Below are 23,488 nucleotides of genomic sequence, written 5' to 3'. Positions count from 1 at the left end.
TGTCCACTTCGCCCCATAGCTTAGTGTCATCTGCAAACTTGGACAGAGTACATTTCACTCCCTCGTCCAAGTTGCTGATGAAGACATTAAAGAGTATCGGTCCAAGGACCGAGCCCTGCGGGACCCCACTGCCCATACCCTTCCAGGTCGAAACCGACCCATCCACCATGACTCTCTCAGTAGAAACTTAATAAATTTGAAGAACAAGACCATTCAGGAGGGTTGTTATCATGTGTGAAGTATAGAGATTAGCCAGTATTAGTTGGATTACAATAGGCCATGAAGTCATCTTCTGTGTTAAATCCCTGGTTCCTGCTGTCTATTTTTGTTCCTAGGCTTGTCTTTTTAAAGTATTTTGTAATTTTCCCTTGATTGTCAGAACTATGATGTCAGACAGGCAGAATTTCTTCTCTGGAAAAAATGTTCTCCAATCTATGTTCTAGTGCCTTTATCTTTTTTCTTTTTTCTATGATCATTCATTTGAGTGCATAGGTTTTTTCTCACATAGTTTACATGAGAGCATGTTGTGTACTGAATGAGGTAATCCACATTCTGGGTTAAACACATATATGTTCTGTGGATTTTGATGGTTTAAATGTGTGTGTGTGGAGGGGGATGTTGATTATTGTGTTAGTAGAGATTAATAGGTTTTGATTTATTCTTATGGCAGGACTGGGTTCTGTTAGATGCCTTTTGATCATCAAGGAATTTGCTTCTGATGAGTTTGCCAAGGGTAGGAAGCTATATAAAAGCCAGGAGTTGGGAGAACAGTGCAAGTGGGGTGGCTAGGAATATTTCTGTCTAGGTCTTGTCCTTTTTGAGTATAGGCTATAATTGTTTGATGATCCTTCTTATTGGTTTAGCTGTAGGATGGTAGGTGACAACCCAGAGTGTGCAGCCAGTGGAGGTTGTTTTCTTATATTGTAATAGGTTGCTGCAGGGTACTTAGGTGTCTCTTTCAAAGATAGTCCATTTCTCTTCTGCAGTGTCTTTACCGCCTTTGGTTTTCAGTTGAGCAAGATGAGTGTCATAATGTATTCTCCTCACGGCAGATGCAGTGGTATTGGAGAGCCTAACTGTAGATCACCACTTTTTTTGGTGTGTTTAGGACAATTAATGGTTTTATAGTTTTGTAGTAAATAATCCCCTTCCATTGTATGAAAAAAATGCAGAGTTATAGGTTCAAGATGTCACTTAATGTCTTTTTTGTTAAATCAGTTCCTGCATTCAGCTCCAGGTGAAAATGCGTTTATTGGCTAGCAGTTGTAGAAAAGCAGTTGTGCAGTAGACTTATTATTATACAGCTAAGCAAAGGATAGAATAATATGGAGCTGATGTGTAAAGGTTTCGTAGGTTGGTCCTATGCCAAAATGAAAAATAAAATTCTAAATGGGTCCTCCTTGTCATAAAAGGAAACACCATCTATTATTAAAAGAAATCCATATAGTTGTATATATGGTACAACGTGAAAGAAATGAAAATCTCTCAGGTCAGGAGTGTGGGACCATTGTTTAATTTAAATTTAATTCACTCGAGCATGTTCCCATGATAAAAGTCTCAAGAGAGAAGGACATCTATGTTAAACAAGTATCTGGAACATACTTTTGAACCTTAGGGATGTCAGAAATTGATATCCCTATGAAAAATACAGATGCTTGACTTTCATTTTTCCATATAAGTTGTCCTACTGTATACCAGTACTTTTATAGGCTGCTTTATAAAAAGAGACCTTCCAAAAATATAACTTGGACTTTACCACTCAAGGGACTCAACAGCTCTTAAAATTATTTCATTCTGCTGATTAGACTATTGCACTGCTTGTCTATGGATCACCTTCTCTGAAACTTAGGTAGAACAAAAGCAGCTACTGGGTAAGATTTTGTATCTACCATCTGTCACATATATCTCCCTGTTATTATTTTGAAAGTAGACTCCTAATACAATTCTGAAGATCAAATGTAATTTTCAGCTACCTGAGCCAAAACCAATCAAGCAGCTTTGTACAGATTAACGGTTCTGGTGATATTCCTTCCTAACCCCCTCCTCCCCCACCTCCTGCCCACACACACCTTATTGCACCATTATGTCAAGGATTCAAGTCTGCCTACTCTGCCAAGGCTACCATACAGATTGCTGTGCTTGTTCCCAATTCACATTAGCATCTACTTAGGCTTTCAGAGAACATCTTCTGACAGCGCTGCATTTTGATCTCTATGGAATTTTAGAAGCAGGTCACTGCCTGTGAAGGCAGATTTTGTTCTGCCAGCACTGCCATAGGTCTGTTGGAAATTTACTTCCTTGACCCTGTCCTCTTTATCAGTGTTACAGAAGTTTCTGGGAAGTCTTATCCTTGAGTAATTCACCTCTAATTTGCTGAAGCCAGTCAGTGCTAAGATTGTTTCAGAACAAGGGCCTTGTAAACTGCCATTTTCCTCTAATGATTTTTAATGCATTTGGAAGGTATATAAGCAGGGCTAACTATTTCACAGGACAAAGGGATAGCTCCTAGTCAACATCCAAGATGTATTTAAGTCACCATAGTGCTTAAAATTTAGTTGCATTACTCTAAGAGTGTGAGCCAAACAATCTACAGATTAATTCCTCAGACCTTCTGTACAATCATAGAGGATATTTGCATACTAGAATAATGGGGGGGGGATGAGAACACACTGAAGAAAGGTAGGGTTGGAAGCCCTAGAGGGGCTTGGAGTTTACCTTATGAGTGGGGAGGCTCTGTATTGTTTGTGTTGTAGCCAGTTGGCTCGGGTTTTGGTTATAGTTACACCGGAGGACTGGGTGAGGCTGTAGGGGTGAAAGGAGGCCTCATGGGGACTCCCCAGTAGCTTGGGGGTTCCCAGTGCCCAGTAGGGGCACAGTGCCACAGCGGGCACAGCACAAGGAGTGCCGGAAAGGTGCTCGCCGAGTGGGGGTTGTAGCCCCAGCCGTGAGAGGCGCGGCACAGGCCCCAAGAGGGGCAGCGGGCGTGAAGAGCACAGCATAGGCCCCGGGAAGGGGCAGTGCGCGCAGGAGAGTGCGGCATAGGCCCAGAAGGGGGCGGGGGCTACGTGCCAGGCCCAGGGGTGCCGGTAACAGGGCGATGGCTACGTGCCAGGCCCAAGGGGCCAAAAGCATGGTGAGCCCAGGTGTGCCAGAGAGGGGCACCAGGGCGTGATAGGCCCAGGGGTGCCGGGGAGGGCACCGGAGGGCAAGGGACAAAACAACATCCTGAGAACAGCTGCAAGGCTTGGGGCGTGCTAAAGGGGAGGTTTGGAGGCACCCATAGCCCTTAAGGCAAGGGGTGCACAGAGGTACCCCATACGGAGTAGGGGCAGGGACATTCACACCGTTCACCCGGGGGGATAAAGGCAGCCTCCCATCTAAACCTATTTATCATGAAAGACATGGCGAGCGAGAATCCGAGGGTGCTGAATCCACCTTACGTGACGGTAGGGGGCGCTAGGGAGTACAGGGCCACTCCTAAGCCCCACTCCCTCACAGAGAGGAAGTGATACTTCAGTGTAGAGCACACTCTCTCGGGAACGGGTAGCCCTGGGATTAGTCCTTGCTGCCAGAACCATTTGTGTATTTTATATTAGATGGTTATTGATTTCTAGGACAATCCCTAGAAACAAGAGCCAGAACCAGGATTTAATCCTTCCAGGATATACTATGAATGCTAATCTATTTGTCTGGTTTCCTTTTGGCTTCACAAAACAGACCTGTGTTTCATACTTATAGCTGCAGCTAGAGAACTCCCTATTTTTTTTTATCTTCCTGCAACATTTCCTAGTCCTCCAGCAACCAGAAAGAACTAAAAACTCTATAACCACTTTACCACCTTTAAATACCCATTCGCTGAAGGGGAACAAGGCTGTACATGAGAAATGCAGCCTACATTTGTGGTGCCAGCTGAGACAGAGGGTAGTGCCACGATTCAGCACATTCCCATTGTATCCCCCTTGGAGGAAGTGACATTGTCCTTCTCTAGGGGAATCTCCAATTAAGATGGCTGGACCTGTGTGCGATTCACTCCAACCTTCCACGGCACTGTAAACAAACTGCCCAGTGCAAGCTGGAGACATTTAGTCCCTCAGTGATTAAATCAGTCACCACTTGCTCAATTTTTAATTAAGAGATTTTACTCATCAGCAGCTGAAAGGTCCAGTTTCTAAAAGTCTGTTTCGTGATTTTTGAAACTGCAGACAAAAGATCATTTTTGCAAACTGCTGTATTCTTTGAAAATCTCCATTTCTGTACCATTGAAACTACCTGCCTTTTTGCGGCAGTGTAGTTAGCAAAGCCATATCATGTCAATGCAACACATTTTAAATTAATGATAGACTATGCCTGACTTCAAATGGCAAGAACACATAAAAGTGTACTTGTATTGCATCACACAACTGTTAATACCCAAAATAGATGCTGATGTTAACAACAGTTTCTTTTGCACTTTATAGGGCTAACAGCAAATGTTTCCATAACTGAAGTAGTTTTACAATATTAATGTGTATGAAATTTCTACTTGAATCTACTGAGAGAATATTTGAGTGCCTAAGCATTATATTTTCATGGCTTTAAATATGTGGCTTTAAAGCATGTGTATGTGGTGGAGAGTTTTGTAGTAGTGAAACATTAAATTATTCTACACCCTTCAAAAACTATTATTGCTTCAGCATGTAGAGCTGTAAGTGGCTATAGCACACGTTTTATTTGCATTTTAAATTTACCCTTCAAACTTTTGCCTAAATTAAGTACAGATCTTTTTTGGCTTGAACAATGACTGAAGTTCATCAGAAGTTTTTTGAAGCTCGTAAATTTCCATTAATATTTCTTATTTGTAACAGAAATATAGTACATCATAAACAAATTGAAAAGGATACATGGGCACTGCTGCATCAACATATAAATTAATTCATGTTTTCTTATGAAGAGATAGAGCCTTAGTTAAATTACTTTAAACAATTCAACTGTTATAAAAGTTTCATCAAGCAATTATATTCAAATGATATTTATACATGAAGCATTAGATGTGAATTTCATCTTTTTAAAAGGGATTTCTCTTAATTCATCACAAGATTTCATAACATGTAAACTAAAATACCTAGTGTTCTTATCTGCCATTTCATCACTGCTGTATTTTAAACAGAGATAGCACCAAAGTAAGCTTGTGTATATAGAATATTTTTTATTTAAACTAAACAAATGTGTTTTTGTAGTCTACATTCCCCAAAACTGTTTTAAACAGTCTAAATACCAGCATCCCAGAAAAGCTTATAAACAGTCATTTAACCAGCCAATGATTCTGAACAACATGATTCAACCCATTTTCCAAGGACTAGTAAATGGATGATCACTGCTATGTACTCTGAAGGTCACAATCACACTTTAGTCAGAAATAGCCCTAGAGTTAAGAGATCATAATTCAAAGTCAATATGTCTAAGTTCCACCCAGATATGAACAGACCTGGAATATAATGTATGCTGACTCTGCTTCATTTTATGAATGCATTTAAATTGTAGCACCAAGCACAACCTATTGTAAATCAGAAGGCAATAAAAGATACAGCCAAATGACAGGAAAGGTGGCAATATCCTGGCCAACTTCAAGCCAAACTTGGATAGGTTAATCTGAAAACAAAAATAGTAATGTAGAAGTATTAACATTTTATCAACTCAGTTCACCAGAGGTGTTGGAAGCTGCTGAGCGAAAGAGAACAATTAATCTCCTTCATCCTACAGTCAACTCAGATTTGTATGGTTTCACTTTCAACCATCACTTTCTTAGTTACAAATGTATATTGATTCAAGTGTTCATATACATTGCCTGCTTGGCTACCAAAGAATCATACAGCTGGGAAATAACCACACGGTGAGAACCTCACACTCCATATCTCTTGACTGAGCATTGCCAACAAATTGACATCCACTTGAATGAACTCTTTTACTGAAGCCAAGTTATTTTACATAAGTCTCAGGTTTTTCTGTTTTCACTGGAAAGATTTCTTAAGTCCAGACTGTCTTGTCAAAAGTGACCTGAGAGGAGGTGAAACGCATCCTTACGTACACTATAGAATGAGGACAGAATGCTCACATTATTGCAACAAGAATGTCATTTCAAGTCCATAAGTCTATGAACATTTAATCAAGTTATAAAATCTGAAACTACAAGGTGCATAGAAGAGGCACACCAAGCTCTAAAGTGCGTGAAAGGTAAAAAGCACTTCTATACACCTTGAAGGATCAGGCCATAATCCCCCTAATAATACCATATATATAATGAATAATGGGAGTTTTACCCAATTCAAGAATGAGATTGGTTCCTTTCCTGAACCTGTTCATGCTCTTCATTTTAATAATACAGATGGTGTTACCTTTCCTGAATATTGTACAAGTATCTAGTAAACTTTCCATTAAAATATAATAAATACAGTGTTTCAAAAAATCCAAAGGTAAAAACAATAGAACAACTGCAATTCAAAGTACGTAAGCAGGAATCACGACGTCAGCCTTGGGGGGCAGTATTTTTGGTTGCTATTATTTAGTGCAGAGAAAAGATGACAGAGGGGGATTTGGTCACAGTCTTCAAATACACAAAAGCTAGTAATAAAGAGGATAGGATAAGACAAAAATGGTGTTAAATTGCAACAACACAGATCTAGGTTTGATGTAAGAACTTTAACTAGGAAGCAGGTTAAGCATGGGCACCTAGAGGTGAGGTGCAATCCCTATTGTGCCAGTTAGACATACATTTGTCTGGAATGGCTTAGGTGGGATGATCCTGCCTTGATCTAGACAAGATCATGTCTAGCTATATTTTTCTATGATCAAACACAGAAAGATTAGAAAAAACAAAGCAGAAAACACCACCAACAAAAAAAATATTACATTAGAAATGACTAAGAAAAATCAATATGCAAATTATTAAAAATAAACCAAGAAGTTGAGTATGTTCACTATACAAAATTAATATTTAAAAAATTGTGAGTCATTCATCAAAAACACTGAAGACAATAGAACTATAGAGTTATTGCTAGGTTTTGTCTATCTCTTCAGACAGATACATATTTTATTTAAAACAGCTATTAAAAGGTTAATATACAAATAACAACTGAATCTGTTAAATTGTTGAAGGACAAAAAAGTACTCATTCAATGTTTTTATGAGAAAACAAATAATTACATCAATAAATTCAGAAGGAATCATTGAAAATGGACCAAAATATTGAACGTACAATGAAGAATCAAAAAGCAGAATGAGGAAATACTGATCTGTCATGTTAGCATCAAGTCTTGAAAGTGTTAATATGCCCAGATGGGAAACAAGCACAGTTTCATCAGGGATAGCAAATGTGATTTCATAAAAGACAAGGCCTCTGTCAGTAGTGCAATAATTTGGCTATTTACAGTAGATGAGAACAGGAGAAGCCATTCCATTCACCAAAGTGAAAGAAGATTCTCATTCCCCTCCAGTTCTACTTTCCAGGCAGTAATATTACGCTTTGCATGGAAGGAAATCAAATCAAAGGAGTTATGCTGATTTGTTGCAGACAGCGAGGAGGTCATGCTTACAGATTCCCTTGGTGCAACATGTTGTTCAAATATTTTGGTGCCAGGGAATTATTGCTTTTTTTACCTGGTGGTAGAGTGCATTTGTGAACAACTGCGTTGTTAATATAACCCATGATGTCATCATCTGGTGTATATACATGTAGCTATATTAAAAATAATGAAGATATCATTATTTACATTTGCATTATTTACATGACTGACAATTTAACCCTAATAAGTTAAAATACAATCTATTTTATAGTAAAGGTTTTATTTTTCAGTCAGTTACTGTGGTTTTCAGATTATTCACCTTTCTGAATCTGTCATGAAAATAGCGATTCAGTTAGTTTGGAAGACTAGGTATGAAAGCTAGGAAGTCTGTTGTAAATAAACAATAATTCAACATCATGGATAAAATTAAGATGCCCAAAGGCCTCCATTTGCAGGGTGGGAGAATCACTCAAATACTAATTTGCTCTAATCATTGGGCATATGTTATAGTGCCACTTAAGCAAACACTTAAAGTTGCACTCACTGTTAGGTCTTCTGCTCAAAGGCTTGTGTAGTAGATAAAACTTGAAGATAATCTGCACAGTAGACAGATAAATGTAAGTGTATATAAGTTTGGCCCCAGTTCTTGTGTTGCTTATGCTATCATGAATCTCAAGTAAATCCACCAACATCAATGCAGTAACACTAGACTTTACTGCGGCAAATGAAAGCAGAATTTCAAACCTTAGGCAAGTTTTAAAAAAAAAGAGAGAAAAGGAAAAAGAAAAGAACTACAAAGCTGATCATCCAGTCCAAGATCATATCATTGATGGTGTGTATCCCTGTTGCATTCTAGAAAAATGCAAACAGTTGTCATTAAGGGTAGGGTTATGTCCTGATGCAAGGGGCTCTCTCACATATTCCGTCTATGGACCTCTCAGATGACTCATTTATAAATCTAGCACTTCTTGCCACAAGTTAATCCCCTTGCCTTTTTCAGTAAACTACCTTTCAGTTTCACAGAATGACCTTGAGTTCTTTAGTTATAATAAGCATGTGCATTTAGTTCATTTTGTTTACATTAGACAGTCCTAATCTTTTTAGTCTTAGTCTCTATTCATGTCACTCATTTTCAATTTCTTCCATTTTTGTTTTCTGCCTTTAGACCGTCTGGACACCTTAAAACAGTACCATTCCAAGTGAGAGCAAATTTCCAGTGAATTGTTACATTTCTCTGAGGGAAACTCAGTGCTTCTAATTCCTTCTTTACTACTAATTCATGTAATTTCAAACAGTCTATGTACAATTTGTGCCCATTTGCTTCTTTGAAAAACAGTCTTTTCATACCTTCCAGGGTGGTAGGACTATGATGAATAGTTGTTTGTAAAGAAACATAAAAGTGTGAAGTGCCATATATGCTAAGAATTATTACATAACATAACAAAGGAGTACATATTCTTCACACTACAACAAGATTATTTGTTCCACATTTCCATTATCTCCAGGCACTTTAAAAGGAAAATTATAGCGGGCAATCAATAAATGGACACCAATTGTCTATCTCTATTTAACACAAGTCAACAAAATGGAGGGGGGGGGGGAGCAGCAAAGCACAGAGACTTTAAAATTCAATAGATGACGCAAAATGTTAGAGATGCACAGGTAATGAGGACTTTGACAGAAAAGGTGCAATTGGCCATTTTAAATTCTATTAATAGGTGTGGATTTATTGCCACTGTTTTAATTAATCTTTATTCAAAGACTGTTAACCAATGACCTAATATATTAGCTTCCTACAGATGTGCAAGAGGTTGCAATTTTTGTCTAGCTCACATAGCCCTGCTCAACTTGTAAGATTTCCTGTAGAAATGGACAAACATTTTGATGCATCCTGGTCATGTGGAACTCAAAACTATGAGCCTTGCCACACGTTACATGTAGGCCATGTTAACTGCACTTTAAACATAAGCATCCATGGATTCAAGTAGTAAAATATATAAGTGCAATTATATCATGCTAAGTGCAATCATGTCATAGTAAAGTTAGGAGTTTTGGGGAATGAGCATCCCCAAATCATATTAAGTAATATATGCTTATTTATTGTCTGAGTGCTCCATGGAGATAATACCAACACAGGTTACTAGTTGTCAGTCACAGGCCTGGCACCACACTGGAGTTTTGAACCAGCTTCAGAGCAGTCCCAAGACTGGGACCAAGAACTGGCTGCAGTGTGGTACCAGGGCTGGGACTGAAAACTCAGCTGATTGTCAGTCCCAACCCCAGCACTGCACCAGAGTTTTGAACTGGCTCTGCGCAGTCCTGTACTGTGTCTCGCATTACACTTAGACCCTACTAAGGACACTTAAAACACAAGTGTCTACATGTTAAAGCTCATTAGCTCATGCTAAGTGCACTTACAGCATCTCAAAGTTACACCACTTGAGGAAAGGTTTAATCATAGGCAGGGGAAGGTTAACAGAACTTAGCACCCCCAAACACAGGGCAGTAGTGGCAGGGCAGGGGGTTTCTGGGCAGCCTGGGTGTGAGCTCAGATGGCTGCAGCAGGGGGAGAGGGGCATGCATGGACACAGACACTCAGCAGCATGCAGAGCACTGCTCAGCACAGCAGGTAACTCTGTCATGGAGAAGGTGTGTGGAGGGCCATATTGAGGGGAGGAGTGGGGTAGGGGTAGGGGCTGGGGTGAATAGGGCCCTAGAGTTGGGGCAGGTCATGGGATACTCAGAACCTGGGAAGCTCATCCAGGGGCATAGGGTTTCCACTGCTGCACACACCCCAGTGGAGGCCCAGGGCCACATGCTTCTTGGATCTGTGCATGGGGCAGAGGTGGCTGCTGCTGTGGGCTGGGCTCTGAGCCCTGAACGTGGCAGGCATATGGCATTGCACTGCTCCCGGGGCAACAGTGGGGCACAGAGATCAGCCCACAGCAGCAGCCACATCTGCCCTGTGCACAGATCCAGAGGGCATGTACCCCCCCAGGCCTCTGCCAGGGTGTACACAGTTGAGGGAGCGCCCCCAGCTGAGCAGCCCAGGCTCCAAGTGTCCCACAACCTGCCCCGACTCCAGGGCCCCATTCACCTCAGCTCCAGCCCCTGGCCTAGCCCCTCCCTCACTGAGGGGGCCTTGATTTGGCTCCCCACACCCCCTCCCCATGACAGACTTGCATGCTGGAGGGTGGGGTGCATGCATGCACATAAGCCTGCACACACTCACCCCTCCGCCCCCCAAATATTTTCTTCCTCTGCCTATGGGTTTAATTTTATGCCTAGCTCATGTTAGGGTAACTTCAGTCTCCACAGAGATAAAAAGAGAATTTGTAGTCCTCCAGCATCCCAAGATACACCATTCCTACCACTACCCCTCTCCTTCCAGAGCAGGTATTGAGCTCTGGTGTTATGGCTCCTTCCTAGCCATGCCCCCTGCTCACCAGAACTCTAGTGGCAAGTCAGAGCTGGACAGGCAAAAACTGGTATGAACTCTCAACATGTGGCTGCTTAGAGCATGTTCTAGTTTTTACACCAGTTACGATTCCACAGATTGTGTGACCTAAATGTAATATGCAACTTCACCCGTAGAGATCATAGTAAATAATACTATGCAGCTTCTTAGAATAAGTTATAATTTTTAATATATATGGTAATGCTTAATACAATCTAGATAAAGCATGCACTAAGTGTCTTGTGCAACAAGGCCCTATGTGAACTTCAGTATTTAACTGCTAGCAAACTCAGCTTAAGCTCATATTATATGTATTCACAAGTGTTCTGGAATCTTTTCTAAGATTGAAGCTGCTAGTTTCTTATGGTAAAAATTGGTTCCTTTAAGTGATTATGGGCTTAGATACTAAATGATATACTGTAGCTTCATCCCTTGAAAATAAATTTAACATCCTAATAGCTGGAAGAATGAATTATAAATCTACTCACCACAATACTGCCAGACGGCTGTTGGTTAGAAGCTGTAAAAAACAGCCTGTGCTTTTGATAAAATATTGTCTATAAAGTATAAATATCATCTTGGCACACTTGGAGCCAACCTTTAAGAACAGTTAAATGCTAAAGTCCAGTTGAAGTAAAAGAGCCAACATTTACAAATGTTCTTGAGTGCTTTATTGACTGATTACCCAACTTGAAGCAAATAAGACTTTACTTTTTAAATATTGAGAGCACAGCTTAGATGATTTCAATGCAGAAAGTAATTCTTTCCCATCTCTCAGGGATTTTGAAGATATATTGATCAATATACAGCACTGAGCTTCACAGAGAAGCCCAGGAGGAAATTAATATATATTTTTAAATTCAATTAAATACTTGACTACCATGTTGAAAGGTCTTAGGCTATGAAATGAATGAGGAAAGTAAGAAAAAATACCAAGTTAGATGCTTCTAATGTGGCTCAGGAATAGAAGCACAGTTTCTGAAAAGAGGGCTGTCCAGAAGGTGTATATCACTGTGTATGCCTTGTGGATGCCTTCATCTTATTTTTCCAACCACCACTCCCCCATTTTTCTGAGTCTATTTGAGCAGAGTGAATAGGGATTAAAGATTTCCTGTAAATAGCTTCTTTGTCCCCTATCTGTTCATGCACAAAGGAACCCTACTGGCTATGCCTGGATTATAAGAATTTACTTCTTACTTGCACCCATAATTTGTTATAGTCCAATAGAAAACCTGCAAGTCACTTGTACTTCATAGAAGAATACAGATTTCCAATATTACTTTGATAGACAATCAATACCTTTCTTAACTGTTTTGTCCATTAGTTAGATAATGTCCCTATAACTTACAAAGGTCCAATTAGCAATGAATACTTACTGAAGCAATAGTTAAATAGAGTTCATTGATGGGATAGCCACTTTGCAGGCTGTCAGAGTCATTAGCAACCAGAAGTAATTGATTTTGTTAATAAAACATCATCTTCAAAATTAACTGCATATACTATGGTATGTCATGAATTACTTCTCAGAATTACAAGCATTGTAAAACTTCATTACTTTATTACAGGATATATAATACATTTATTTCATTTTTTACAGTAAAAATATAAGCACAAGGAGTTTTCTCTTCCCTTTTAGTAGGAGAAATTCAAGTCTGGCTCAGGTTCAGGAATTATACTTAGCTGTTAGTGCACAGCTACCAGTCACATACCATAATTTACTCAAATACAAGACTTATATTTACTTATTTACTTATATTCAAGTTGATGAACCCCCCAATAATTAGATTTTATTTGCATAAAACTTATAAATGTGTTATAATTTTCCATGTATAGAATCTAAGTATTAGAAAGTCATCTTGAATACTCCCATCCCCTGCTGCTATAGCAGGGAAAGCAGGAGCTGGGGGAGGTGCCCCCCTTGCCCTTTGCCCTGCCCATTTCTTCCCTCTACAGCCTTCCTTAAGGGGAAAGAATGAACACAGGGGTGCGGCAGAAGCTGTAGAAGGGAAACAGAGAGGGGGCAAGAGGCTTCTGTGAGTCTGATTCTGGTCCCATCCCAGACTTAGGGCTAGTCAGAACCTCAGCAGCCACCTGCTTTTCCCTCTGCTTCCTATGCAAATATAAGTTAAGGGCCTTTCCCCCCCATGCTGATTATAGGGAGGGGTCATCTTATATTTGAGTAAATGCAGTACCATGGTTCAGCATTTGCAGTCTTAGGTCAGGTATAAAAATTACACCTTTACTAGTATAAGTGATCTGAAACTGGTCTTTAGCCATAAAAGAACAAGTTAGGCACACAAACTGGTTAAAAAATAGCAGAACCCTGTTTGCCCCTGTAGCAGGGCACTAAGGTGCCTGCTACTGTTGGGAGCAATGGGGAAGGAGCCCAGGTGCTAGTTGCTAGAGCAACTGGAGGGAGCCAGTGGCTCACACCTGTTAGTGGTCAGATGACCAGAATGGGCAGGGCCTGGCTCCCATTTAAACCCCAATGCTGAGGCCAGGCAAGCAGCTTCCTGCTGGCAGACAAAGGGGATGGAGCTCTGTTGGAGCAAGAAAAGAGAAGAGGCCAAAATGCACGAACAGTTGGTACAGGTGAAGGATGGAGCACCCTTGGGGGTGGCTCGAGTGATGTTGTAGCTGATTGGCAGAAATTTATGTTATAGCCTAGGGGCTTGAGTTTTGTGTTTCCTGTTTACAGCTGGTGGTTTGGGAGAGGTTATAAGGGATTGCAGGAGGCCTCATAGAGGGTCCACGGCAATGTGGGAAACAGGGTGCCAGAGAGGGGGCGGTATTGGGGTGTTCTGACCCTGAACGCATGAGAAGCCACTGCAAAAGAGGTGTGCCAACCCAAGTGTCAGTGAGGGTGCAGCATTGGGGGAGGTGTGCTGACCCAAGTGCCAGAGGAGGTGCTTTATTGAGGTGTGCCAACCCAAGCGCCAGGAAGAACACAACATTGAGGTGTGCTGACCCTGAACCCCAGAGCAGGGGGCAGAGAGAAGCCCCAGAGCAGGGGGCCGTGATTCTACAAGCACCCAGAGAGGTGCGGTTGCGAGACAAGGGCTACAGAGAACCCACACTGAAGAAAGTATAAGACTGAACAATGTCCAGTACATCTTCGAGGCTTGGGGCATGGTACAGAGGTGGTTGGAGCTGTGCATAGCCCATAAAGCTGGGGTGCGTAGGAACACCCATTACAGAAGCAGGGCCATTATACAGGAAAACCGTGTCCAGGGAGATGAAGAGGCAGCCTCCCTATTATACATATTTAACGTCAAAGACATGGCAGGCAAGAATGGAGGATGCTTTGTAGACTGACTGGACACGGTGAGGGGTGCTAGCGGGGAGCACGGCAACCCCTAGGATGCCTTCCTGCTACAGGCCCCTCACCAAAGGGCAAATGTATGTTCTGTTTTCTATATATCTAAACTGTTCCACTGACAGAAAAATATGTAACTTGGATCAATTCCACCATGACCTCTTCAAATGCCTTTATCTAGCTAAAGGGTAGTAATCAATGGTGTAGCAATCAGTGGTGGCAGATGATAGAAAAGGAGAAATGGTCTCAAGTTGCAGCAAAGCAAGTTTGTGTTAGATCTTACAAAAAACTCTCTCATGAGGAAGGAAGTAAAGCACTGGAAGAGGCTACCCAGAGAAGTTGAGGAATCTCCATTCCTGGAGGTTTTTAAGACCTAGCTAAAAATAGCCTTGGCAGAGAAGATATAGTTGGGGATGGTTCTGCTTTGATCAGACTATGTTATATTTCTCTTACAGCTCCTTATCAGTAGTAAACATAAAGGAATTTACTAAAAAATCTATATTTTAAGTGCATGACATGATGTGTGCACAATTTTAGATGAAATATCAAGACAAATGATAAGTAAATTCTGCATAATTTACACTATAATGCTGAGCATTCTTTGTTTGGCTACACGGATTTTCTATTATGCACATCTATATTTTAGGAATTCATATTGAACAGCTTCATTACAGTCTGTCATGTGCCTGCACTGAAAATATGATGAAGCTTCTATTTCATAATGCAAGTGAACCAAACTGGTGCAGTGTTGCTTGATTCCATTTCCATTTAAAACACTCCAAAATTCTATTTGGCTTTTTCAAACATCCTTAATATTACACGTATTAACATTCTTAACACTTCATATTTTCTGCAGCTGCATTTTAAGCATGTTATTTCTTCTTGAAATGGCTTATGCATTATGCAGGCAACTTCCTTTGCACAAGTTTTGGGAATATTGATAAAAAGGACTAACAAACAACTGCACAAAAAAGGATCAGTAGCAAAAGGAGGAAATAACAAAAGATATATTACACTGACTTTTGCTACTCAATCCAAGGAATACTTAACATAAAAAGGCTTAATCATGCAAAGTGCATGTGTGGTATCAAGTAAAAAAAGTGGAGTAGTACAAAACATATGCAGACTAAGATTCCTTTATTTAAGCAATTGTTGTATTTAACTAAAAGAAACAGTATCTTGTTAGCAGGGACAAACATTTTTAAAAGTTATACTGAATTCTCTTATTGACATGACTACTTTATTTTCTCTTTTCAAAGATATAACTGTTGTTTAATATCACCAACTTATTTATGCATTTCTGAATAAATAAGTAGGCACAGAACATTTGAGAGTTGGCACTTCTCAGAGCAGAGGACTATTCCTACACTTACCCATTCTTCTGGTTGCACATCCTCTCTACACTTGCAGTAAAATGCAATAAACTTGCTTCACTTTCCTACATGTGGTCCCAGGAAATTTAAGATCAAAGCCAAAGATTATCAAAGTCATTACTGGATTTAAAAATGCATACATGGTTCAGCTATTTTCTTTACAAGATATTTTGGATATGGTTCTACCCTGGAGATGATTGTATTTTGAATGGATAAAGCCAGTACTAGTTTACTAGAGAACCCCTTTGGTATGAAGGTACTATATAAAAGAAAATTGTAAAAGACATTGTTTGAACCAAATTACAAGCATGAAGCACAACAAATACATGCAATTTGGATAACTGGAGATATGAACCATCTACTGAGAGTTGATGAAGGCAAAGACTTGGAAAATAGGCTGTATTAATGAAGTCTTCTCAGTCAGAGTACAGTCATAGGAGGTACATATAGCTAGGCAGGGAAGTTGGGGGTCAAGGCAATGGGGAAAACCTAGGCAGAATCATCTTTTCAGCTAGTTGCTAGCCAGAATAAGTTAAATGAGCCAGTGACATATATAAAAGAACCAATGATCCTTTAGGAAAAGAAGAGCTGTAGATTATGAGTAAAGGTAAATGTGTGGTGTTCATAAGCCAGGACATCGCCCAAGGGTGAGAGGGAACCACGGGATACTGCAGTGAGGGCCAGTGGCATCAGACATAAAAGGCCCAGGGCGATCGTCTACAAGAGGAGATGTAGGGATCAGGGAGGATATCAGCAGGGGATTGCTGTGAAAAATTTGGAGGCCCCTCTCAAAGGTTGGTGCATGGCCAGGGTGTAGGGAAGGTTGGAGCCCCATGAACGTCCACTGTGATGTGTGACAGGTCTGGAGGCATCCTCAAAGGGGACCCCCTCCACTGAAGGATCACTCAAAGTCATGGCAGGAAAGTTTGGGGGTCACACTGAAGATAGCCAAAGAACCCTCTGGGGTCTGTATGAAGGTCCCTGGTAAGCAAGGTCAGCACCTCGGGCAAAGGCAGCATGAGAGTGAACCATCACGGGCACACAAGGCTATGTGGAAGAGGGCACCTTAGGTGGGGTCTAGGTTGGGAGATATACTATCCATCTGGCACGGGGCCCCTCCCCTCAACTCACCTGCCATGACTTGATGTTACTGGATGAAAGGGAGGGGTTGAGTGGAGATCCTTTTCCTGGGGGATCCCAAGGATGGTAGTACTCACTGTCTTGGCACGATGTTCCGCAGGGCGTCGCCTCCCCTACATCCCGTCCACTCACCAACCAAATGAGTGCCACCAGCATGATGCAACCATGTCCCATTGACCCCTTTCACCAGGGGACCAGTGTCAGCATGGGTTCTGGTGGCCTAGCCTGGCCGACACAATGGCTAGCGTCTCTGCCTCAGATGCTGATGAGCTAGGCTTCCATACGGTGGTGTCCTCCTTGCTGTCTTTGGGTGGGACGCTTCTAATTTCTCCTCACTAAATAGGTCACTAGACAAGAGGAGTGGGGGAGGGTCGAACTGCCTCCTTCCTCCCAGCCTTTTTACAGGGGCTCAGCTTCCCCTCGCTCAGGATGCTGGCACTGAGCTGGCTGCAACGCTCCTGTCTGCCACAGAAGCCTTGCCACGCCTGGAGTGCTCCATGCCAATGTGTTTCCTTTCTCCCCTCCTCCTGGGCCCCAGTGGGGCTTTTAAATCTCCACCCAGGGAACAGCTGTGTCCCTGGAGATAAGTTTCCCTGGTGAGGAGGCTGCTTGTGGGGCTTGGGGTCCACGGGGACTGCCCCCTCCCCTTTGGGAGCCTGTGGGGACATCTCACCACTATAGGCTAGAAAACAAGGGAAATAACAGATACCCATCACTGCAAATATTACATTAGGACAACTTGTTCAAAAGAGCTTATGTCTAAAATAAAATAAAATAATAACCTTTAAACTCATACCTTCTGGAAGCATAAGTAAGATCTAAAATCCATTCATCTTTGTCTGTCAGGTCAATGCATCCACTTAACTGTTATAGACCAGCCACTTCTGAACCAAAAGAAAAAAAAAAGAAGCAGCTAGCTTTGATTTTCACTGATCCTGTTGAGCTTAATTGAGGTGAAGAAACAGTAAGTTAATTCACCTGCTGGCTGTTCAAAGTCTGCTTTCAATTACACAGGGCTCACTTTGGAGAAAAAGGTGAAGACAGAACCAGTAGGAGTTGTATCTATTGAGCCAAGGCTTAGACATATTTAACAAAAAACATCCTTCAAAGATGTTTTGCCTTGCAGGAATTTTATCATCAAATACATTTCTGAGGTTTTTTTCTAGCAGATGAATTTACCCCTGTTGACATATGTTGATGAGATTTAAAGGTTCTCTTAATTGTTTACGTTCTAGGACACATTTTTTGCTTCTTGCAAGCAATAAGTTAACAAAAATTGTATAATAAAACCCATGCTAGAAAGCTGCAGTTACCATAATAGTTTAAGAAATGTCCAAGAACCAGGATTTTGTGTGATATCTTTTACTGGACCAAATCTACAGTTGTGAGAGATGTTGGATAAGCTTTCAAATGCTCTTCAGTGCATAAGTTCAGGAAGGACACCTCCCAACAAGGCAGGTGACACACTAATGGTATTACAAAAAATCCTTGCATTTCTATAATAAAAACAAATATAAGTACATTTTACTCAGCCTGAACATATCTTTTTGTTCAAGCACAGTGTTCTGAGTGTCACTGTGATAAGTACTGATTTATATTGTGAGACAGAAAATAATTAATTAAGATTTATTTTTGTTTGGTTTTTTTCGTTTGGGTCATGCAATGGCCAATTGTCAAAGTCAGGCATAGTTAATTGTTTAACAAAACATATATTTTTAAACTAGAAATAATTCCAATTAAAGCTCAAAGAAGGAAAAAGCCAATGGATAATATATCTTCTGACAGCTACTATTACCAATGTTTTTTAAGTAACTAAAATGGAGATATTGGTGTAATATGCTTTTTATACTTGGTATCATTTTCCACTACTTTGAATATTGTGTAATTACTTATGAACATGCAACGTGGATAAAACATTACCAGTACAGAATGTTGGTATCTTATGCCCACTTTGTACTTGATAAGTGCCTGGTAATCTAGAAAAGATGAGTTAGTCTCTATAGTTGCCTTTACATGTCCTCCACAGTGGGGGAGTGAGGCACTTTAATTAAATTAAATTACCCACAGCATCTTGTGTTTTCAGTGTCCTGTGTTTCAAAATGGCAGCAGGGGTGCTTTAACTAAAGCTTGTTCAACACGCTTTAGTTAAAGAGCCTGTACGGCCACTTTTTAGCAGGGGGGACACTGAATATATGAGATGCTGAGGCTGCTGAAGCATGCTAATTAGCATGGTCCAGCAGACTTGAGTCTGCTCTGATGCATGCTACTTAGCATGCATTGGAGCAAGCATCAGGCACTTATATAAGTGCCCTGTAATGCCACCTTGCCCTGCCTTCCGCCTGACTTCAAACTAAGGCAGCTCCCTCTCTCATGCACCAAGAATAAAACATATTCCAAAAGAGGTATTTCCAATTCAAACAGAGAAATATTAATGCCATAGTACCAGGTACTGGTCTGAACTACTTCTTACAGTCCTTGTTACTTACATTTAAGACAGATGAACTCCAGCTGGGACAGGTATAGAGAAGAACCACCACCACAGTAAGTGGAATGGGAAACCTGCTTTACAAGAAGATATTGAAAGAGCTTTATTTGTCTAGTGTTCCAAAATGAAGGGCAAAGTGAGCATGTGATTGTTTTTTTTTCAGGCAACTATATCAGGGAATAAATGCTCAGGGAGAAAAAAAAAGGTTATTTAAGATACAGGACAATATTGGAAAAAAAAAAAATTATTGACTACCCACAGATTTGTATGTCCAGATACAGACTAGAAATTAGCAGAAGGTTATTAACCATGAGAGCGGTGAAGTTCTGGGGATATGGGGGGGTAAATAGCCTAACTGCTCTTCAGCAGTAATTTGGAAAGGGATTATGCAATGGTTCTTTGCAATAACCCAAGACATAACATATGATATTGTGTTCATTTCTCGGAAAAAACCACAGAGATTGCTGTACATTTAAAGGTGTGATACAAGGGAAAAATATGATAAGACTCCTTTCAGTACTTTACTTCCTATAACATGTGTCCATTTTGATTGGGAGCCTCTGTGGCTTCTCAGACTTCCTATAAGTTTCATAGAGCAGATACCTTTTAAAAGTAAATGTGTATCCTTAGATAAAAGTGTGTATACACATTATTATTTTAATGACAGTGGTGGTATGAATTGTTGAATGTTATCTTTTGAATCGTGGTTACGGTCACAGTACTGAGCATACTGAAGACTTTAAAAATAAGAATATACACTGGTCTTAACCATTCTCACAAAACATGCCAATGTACTAATATCAACATTCATAATACTGTATTTACCTTAATTGAAGATGACCCTATAATTAATAAATTCTAGAAATGGAAAATTATAAAATTAAAAGAATTTTCCATGTCTAGAATCTAGTGATTGGAGCATCCTCTTAAATTCATCCTAGTCACCACTTACCACAAGTAGTAGCAGAGTAGACAGCAGCTGGGGGGGAAGGCAGCCTGCTTTCCACCCCTTGTCCCCACCTTGCCACTTGCCTACCTTGTGCCTGTCTCCCTTCCCTCCCCACCGCTTTACCTCTGCTCTGCCTCTGTCTCTGCTGGGGGCTTGGAACACCAAGGCAGGCCAGACAGTAGCAGTGGCTCTGGCTCTGGCTTTAGCCTCCAGTCTGTGTCAAAGTTGGGGCTGGAGCCAGAGCCTCAGCAGCTCTCCTCGCCACTCCATGTGCCCCTTCTTCGTGATCCACCTTGCTCTGTCCATCCCTTTCCTTGTTCTCCTCCTGCACTGTGCCCCTTGCTGTGCCCTTCTTGGTACTACGCTTGCTCTGCATGTCCCTTACTCCCTGCCCTTTCCCTGTGTTCCATGTATTCCATTTCTCACACTTCCTTCGCTCCATATGGCCATTCACCCCTGCTCCCCCCAGCTTTGTCCGCCACATTCCACCCCAGAACTATGTGCCCTTTCCTTGGTACACCCCTGTGCACTCTGCATCCCTTTTCTGCGCTTCTCTTGCTCCGCAAATACTGTTGAAACTCTCCATTTTCCACATGTGATGTGAATGGTGAAAATGATTTCTATAAAGCTGTTTGCTGTGATCTAGATAACTTCAAAATATTAAATCATGCACCAGTTCCCATAATCCTTTAAAATCATCTCCCTGATATGTTTGAGTTCAGGTCAAGTAGAATAAGTGATGCTTTATTTATTTATTTATTTTACAGGAATTAGATTCCTTTGAGTCTATTGATCATGCATGTAGGGCCATATGCAGGAACTCTGACTTTATTGAATGTCGTTCCTTATTAATCACCCCACTGATTTTAATGAGGTAACTCACAAAATAACTATTCAGTGGACACATCTACATGAGATGCTGCATCACCATAGTGATAAGGTATGGCAATGTAGCTCACCACTATGGCGACATAGTGTCAGTGGGCACTAATTGTGACACTGCCGCTACTTTGCAGTAGGGTCGAAAATGACCCGTGCGCTGCTGGAACTGCACAGTACTGGTGAGTACTGAACAGTCATTTAGTACTTGCCTTAGCAAGTGCTAAATGACTGTGCAGGACCAACTGTGCAATCAGGAGCATGTGTAGATGTGCCCTGTATGAGTCAAAGTGTCAGAATGGTTGTGTGACATTAAATAATCTGAGGAATACAGATTCCAATACAGAAAGCCTGTTTTGAACTTTGATTTCAGAAGCCAGTTGACAGTTTATTCTTCCAGAGGAAAAGAAGATAGAGATTAGCCAGGGTCACTGAACTGGAAATAGCTTATCTCATATTTAGAACATAAATATTTTCACAGTCTCATGATCTCACGGCAACCTTAACACTGCCAGAGGCAAATTTAACTCTTATGAAACAAACATTTATATTAAAATACTCTTTAAATAAAATTATTATGGAAAACATGAAGAGTTGGCTCAGATTTTGGCTTCTCAAACAGAAAGGTACTGTAGCCAAAATTTAATGACAGAGATAATTGATAAATAAAGTATAAAGCCCAAACCTCACAGTATAAATCTGCCTTTTGAAACTTCTTCTGCTCTATGGGCTGGATCCTTCCTCCAGCTAAATCTTCTTGCATAGTACCCACAATATAAATGGGCCATAAAGCTCCCTTAAGCCGGCATTAGTCTTGCAAATGGGAATCACTGAGCTGTGTAAATTGGTATGCTGCTCCTCTCCCAACTCCTTGCTTCTCAGACTATGTTCTCATATAGCATGATGGGAATAATAAATAAAATTATTATTGAAATAAACAAATTATACCTGAAAAAGGAAAAATGTATTGAATTTATCATTTGGCATAGTATGGTTTTGCTGTTTTGCCTCTTTACAAATGTTATTGTTGAGTATTATAAATTAACTTATACTCTGGATATATCTAAAAGAATGCAGATTCTCTGGAATCAATTTGTTCTTGAGAGAAAATAATTTTTTTTTCATATTTAGGAAAAAACATTTTAAATCCTCCTTCTTTTCTGTATTTCCAAATGCAGAAAATAAAATGTGCGGTACAAGCTTTTAGCTATATAAAGGCAAGATTTGAGGAAGATAGACTTTTCCATTATGTAAATAACATTATGGACAAATTATGTGTAAATAACTCTGAGATGACCAGCTCTTGAGTAAGTAAGATTCTGAGTATGGACAGACATCGACTTTTTGTTAATCTCAAAATCCACTTTGGTCATCCTCTGAGTGAAAGAGAATTCTGCCCATGAACTCTACTCGAAGGACTGAGCATGGTTGTTTTTCCTAAGTATGCCTGGATAGAACAGCTGAATGTTTCCCTCTGCTTCCTTTCTCACCATGATGGAAGGGTGTTTTAGCTACGTACTCTTCCCCCGCCTCCCAGTGTAGGGATTAGATTAATAGAAAAAACTCAGTACGTAACAGAAGGTCATTTATTTCAAGTCATGGTACAGATATCATCAACAGCTATTATACTGGTACTTTAACTATGGCTGCACTTCCCCTATTTCCATAATCCTTTCTATATGTTCTATAAAACTGTTGGATGGAGCACTATTAGAAAACCTTAGCAAGGAGATCCACAGGGATTTTTCTGTCCCCATCCCTTGCTGCAGAAAGGTCATCATCATGTGAATATGAAAATGTCCTTAAAGCACAAAAACAAAAGGTGATGAAAGATATAGCGTGCACTGACAGTGTGTTATATTTCTTTTATTTGTTTAGCTGCAGGGAAATAAATACTAGTTTAAAAACTGTATACAGTTAATATAGAAGTTAAATGACTCTTACAAATTAGTATATCTTTGTTGAAAAAAGAATATCTTATCTTCAATACAAACCTCAAATGATCAAGCATTATTTCTAGAACCTAATATTTCTCCATATTAATGAGTTAAGAAAGTTGCTTTAGGATGAATGCAGTTGCCTAGGTCTGTTTATAACAGCAGTACACTCTATATATGACATAATATTTTGTGTACCATGTCCTCAATTATAATTCATTATATCTTATTTCTTGTCTGAATGGATGGGGAAAATGGTTCAATCCAAGGAGGATTATTCTGCGCTGGTCCGGTCCTGCAGGGAGCAAACCAGGAAAGCCAAGGCTGCAAATGAACTCCAACTAGCTTCAAGCATCAAGGACAACAAAAAGTCCTTTTTCAGATATGTGGGGAGCTGAAGGAAAAGCAAGGGCA

Source organism: Crocodylus porosus, unplaced genomic scaffold (assembly GCF_001723895.1).
Source record: "Crocodylus porosus isolate Cpor-Errol unplaced genomic scaffold, CroPor_comp1, whole genome shotgun sequence".
Classification (NCBI taxonomy): Eukaryota; Metazoa; Chordata; order Crocodylia; family Crocodylidae; genus Crocodylus; species Crocodylus porosus.
This window is presented reverse-complemented; position numbering follows the sequence as displayed.